A 5134-nucleotide genomic window follows, 5' to 3' on the forward strand; every position below is an offset into this window, starting at 1 on the left:
GTGTGTGTGTGTGTGTGTGTGTGTGTGTGTGTGTGTGTGTGTGTGTGTGTGAAAGGGAACAAAAGGAAAGGGGTGCTTGGCGGGGAACAACATATTTTGTCAATACCTGAACCCTTTCAAGAATTCTCTTTTTGCCATGTAGCTGTTTTACACCTCCAACGACACAATTAGATCTTTTGGGAGGAGGGTTTAAACCTTGCCTGTTAAGACCAACCCGGGCTGAGAGGTTTGCAGTGGAAAATATTAAATTTGTACGTGTCGGTTTGTGAATGTAAATGTTCAAAAAATAAAATAATTCATCATCATCATCATCATCATCATCAAAAACAACATCGATGCTGTGCAGTAGAATTTTTTTGTGTATGTAATGGAGACTGAAATATATTACTGCCAGGCATGTTTAAAACACTGCTCAATGCTTTGCCAAAATTTTGGATTTGCCAGGAAGAAAGGTAAGGAAATCAACAACAACAGCAACAATAACAGCAGCAGCAGCAACAACAACAACAACAACAACAACAACAACAACAACAGCAAAAGCAACACGTAGCAACAAAACGTGTATTATGTCATTATAAGATGTTTCATACAGGGTACCTAAAAGAAAATATCGGAAGGGGCCGACGTTCAGAAAAAGAAGACCTAATTTTTCTGAGGTAGGATTTGCTATGTTCCAGACTGAGTGTATTTATTATTGTTATTATGTTATAGGTCGCGCATATTGTAGACTACTCACGCACGACTGGCATGACAGAAAGGAAGAATTAGATGTACAGTCAGGTGCAAACAGCACCTCTACCCCTAAGCAACCCAAAGTGAGGGTTGGGGTGCAAAAGGTGAGGAGGGGGGTGTAAGGGGAGTGGGGTGGGGCGTAGAATTTGCGGAGAATTCCAATTAGAAGTCAGCGTGTTTCGTCTACTATTGTATGGAGTAAGGTATAATAACTAACTTTCCCCAGTTTGATCTTCTATGTATGAAGGCACAGAAGTGCTCCCCTTAGCAAATCCCAAGCGCCATTGACCAATGAAATATTGAAACCTTCATTGGATCCCACAGTAAAAGCTGTGGGGAACAGACCTCGGCTAATTCTCACCTGAACTGTTTATGTATTCTGCTGTATAATATTCCTTGAGTAAACAGTGCAACTTTCTTCTCATTGTCTTTGTTACTTTTCCATATCCCTTCACTATACTTATGTTTGTCATTTGTTTTCATTTGTTCTCTCTAGCTCTCCTATAATTGACTTAAATCCCTCTACATTTTTTGTTATTGTTTACTTTGTTAATTTTTAAAAATCACTTCCCTCTTTTGATCCATTGCTCTTTACAATTTTCTCAATTTTTTGTCCCCACCTTTCTTTGCTGTTTTTCTTTCCTTTTTTCTTTCGCTCCGTCTTTCTTTGTTACCTTCACTCCTTGTCTTCACAATCTATTTATCCCCCCCACTCCCCACACACACATACACACGCCCACTATCATCTAATATACTTCGTACCAAACAGCCCCCCCCCCCTCTCCCTCACGCCACAAAAAGCGAGAACCCGAGCCGCCGCGGAGCTGTCAGAAAGCATGCAGGCTCCCACCAAAGAACAAAACAAAAATAACAAATAGCTCAAGGTGCCCATCTGAGGTTCCAGCCATGAGCGAGCATAAGATATTTGGCGGCCCGAGCCCCACCTGTGTTGATTCTGGCTATTGCACGAAGACATTCCAGACATCAAAGAGCTGGGCGAAACTCAGAGTGCTATATTCGGTTATCCGGTTAATAATTTGCTTATCTCTATGAGATGGAGCAGTAGTTTGTGTCATGAGTTTATTGAAACGAGAACCAATCGTATTTCGTTTTGTTTAATTAATGCTACTTTTCATTTATTCATCATGGGGGGCGGGCGTAATGCTAGGGGGAACCGCGCTCTCGGTTGGTTGTGCAAGTGTGTGTGTGTGTGTGTGTGTGTGTGTGTGTGTGTGTGTGTGTGTGTGTGTTTGTGTGTGGGTGTGTGTTTGTGTTTGAGTGTGTATTTGTATGGGGGAGGGGGTAGGGGTAAGAGAGATATGCAGCTCCTTGGCACGTTTCTATTGTGTAAATTGGGGTAAATCAACTTTATATCTAAAAGCATGTTTTCTTTTAGGCAACCTTCTGTACATACCCCTAAGTCTTTTAAAAGAAATTATTTCAAATGTAGTATAGGATTCCAGTTTTAACAATTTGTTATTGATGTTATTTTTAGCGTTGACACCGATGAACTGGATTTACAACAAGCACTTTATTAAGGGCAGAATCTATTCCCAGGCAACAATTATCTTTCCTTATACTAGATCACTAAATTTGCCAAACCCCTCAGTCACAAAAATGGGATGGTCAGGAATTAATACAAATAGGAAAAGGGAAGTGCGGCTCCGATTACATTTGACCATTTTGCCCTCGCTGGATAAATGTTGATAGTAAGCAAAAGAGGCAGAAACTGACCAAGAATACCTTATTTTAAAAAACTAGAAAGATGGGTGAGAAAAAAGACCCGAATGATAAAGACTGTTTGAGAGCACCCGCGCTGAGAAAAATGTTGTAAACCTTGACTGTTTCAGATCCAGCACTGGGAGAGGAGGGGGGAGAATCGTAAACCGAGTACTTCACAATCCGGTTCACTCCAAAATGGATACACCCAAAAACTGGATATCAAAAACAGGGTAGTTGCTCAGCCCTGATGGGCACGGTCTTTTAGGCCACGCCTGTTGTTTATGCTGGCCTCATCGGAGCATCTTTGATATCTCTATCGAATACAGGCCTGGTGCGCTCTGCGGGGGAGGCGGGCTGCTTCCAAATGCTATCCCTGAGGTGCATTGCTTTTGCTTGGTCTCCACACCTACCACAACAAGGAATTGGAGGAGGCAAATGTACCATATAATATGTGGGGAAACACATCAAACAGCATGGGTAACTGGGAGCGTCGGACTACCATGTGGGTTACTTATAGAGCGCAAATGAAATAATGAAAAATGTGATACATGATCTGTATACGCACCCATATGCTCACACACAGAAGCCTATACAGTGTAACAATTAATTAATATGTCCGATAAGGAAGAAATGTGAATCCTAAAATCACTTCAGAAGGTTTCACCACGCAGCCCTCACTCCATCTGCTTCCTCTCTCCTCCTGCAGCACCGTTATCTCTATAAGTTGTAAATATACTCAAACTATAGACGGCAATCTTTACCCTAGACAGCCAAAAAAGGCCTGATATATTTACATGCTGTGTGGTGTTTACCGTAGGCTTATGGTAAAGTATCCTGGACAACGCACTTTGTCGTATTTCTAGTTAGCTGACCATGGGGTTCACCATTTGAGCCAAATGTTAATGAAGGGCGAGGGAAGAATGGTGCCGTGCATATTATTCGACGATAGCGAGACTCGTGTAGTGCCCTTTAGTTGGGCGCAATTATGTGACAGGTGAGGCGCATTGTGTACGAGTATGATGTAGAAAGCAAAGATCGGTGGCCATGACAGTGCATGGTTTAGGAGTGCTAATCTATGGGAGTTAACAATTAATTCTACTTCTTCCTGCTTCTTGACGTCACTCTAAGATGCCCCGATACAAAACCTCGCCTTCTCTGGCCAATCTTGGTTCGCATCTCACCTCAATGCACGGAGTCACTATATATATAATATATATATTATATATAGATATATATAGATATATATAGATATATATATATAGAGAGAGAGAAAAAGAGAGAGACAGAGTGAGAGGGAGAGAGAGAGAGAGACAGAGAGAAACAGAGAGAGAGAGACAGAGAGTGTTATTTAGAAAAGATATATAAATCTACATGCCTTATCCCAGTCTTTAATTAGTCTCCAGTTTGCTCTGGTTCACTATGTAAGTCACGTTAGTCTAACTCTGCATATCTTCTGTTTATACAGAATCGCATGGTGCCAAACCGGTTATATGTCGCATTAGCATAGATGCAGTGTATTCATCATCCTCTTGCTCCTCCTCCTCCTCCCCCTTCTCCTCCTCCTCCTCCTCCTCCTCCTCATCATCATCATCATCATCATCATCATCATCATCATCATCATCATCATCATCACTGTAGGTAGCAGGGAATAAAAAATCATCATCATCATCAAGTATCTCGGAGCAGACACTAATACTTTTGGTTCTCCATCCCTATGTTTTATCCGAGGTGCCCACGATGAGTTGTTGTTTAGAGTGTGCTTCGTTGCCCAAAAGCAGCACATAATATTTTTCATACATGTACCCTTTTTTGAGTAAAAATGTGTTTAGATAACAGTGCAAACGAAGCAATTTGTATCCTATAAGCAGTGTCATGTGTAATTAAATCACCTTGCAACTTCACGTCAAAACCATTGTTAGTTTTGTGTTGTTTTTTATGTGGACAACATATATTATAATGGTTGTATTTGAATTTTAAACAAACAAAGTGTTGGGCCTAGCCTGGCGTATGCAATGGTCAGATGCACACCAATATCGTTTTTAACACTGTTTTTTTTTTTATTAGTATTTCTGCTCTTTTTAGAACAAAATAAAAAACAACAAAAAAGAACAATTGCACTCATACAAACCCACCACCTACAAACCTCAACGGCACATTTCCAAAAATGTAAGGAATTCCTGTAACTCAAATAAACGCATGCATTTATAAATAAAGTTGAAGATAAAAATAGAAACACGATCTGATGTAGACAACAGAGGTAAAGAGACGCGTTGGGAAAGAAATATTTGTCTAAGTTCCGCTGGACTAATGCTTGCCAAACGTCCGTAACCGTATAAACATATATACAGAAAGGAGGGAAACTGCACTGATAAAAATAGATAAATGCCAGGTGAAACCGTACAACCGGCATGGAGAGAGAAATATTTACTTCAGACACTGCGAGACTTTTCTTTCACACACAAGCCTGTGACACTCGGTGAACTTAAAGGCAAAGATAGAAAGCTCCACAGGTCATAACAGAATCAAGCAACGTAGAGTTGAATGAGACAAAGAGGAATTCTATCGAACCTTCCGTATGGACCGCTTATATAAGACAGTCACATAATGGCCAAGTCCAAATGAACGTCAGCGTGAAAAGACTGCTTTTCTCCTCCACAGACAGGTTTTTTTTTCTTTTTTG

Source organism: Aplysia californica, unplaced genomic scaffold (genome assembly GCF_000002075.1).
Source record: "Aplysia californica isolate F4 #8 unplaced genomic scaffold, AplCal3.0 scaffold00111, whole genome shotgun sequence".
NCBI lineage: Eukaryota > Metazoa > Mollusca > Gastropoda > Aplysiida > Aplysiidae > Aplysia > Aplysia californica.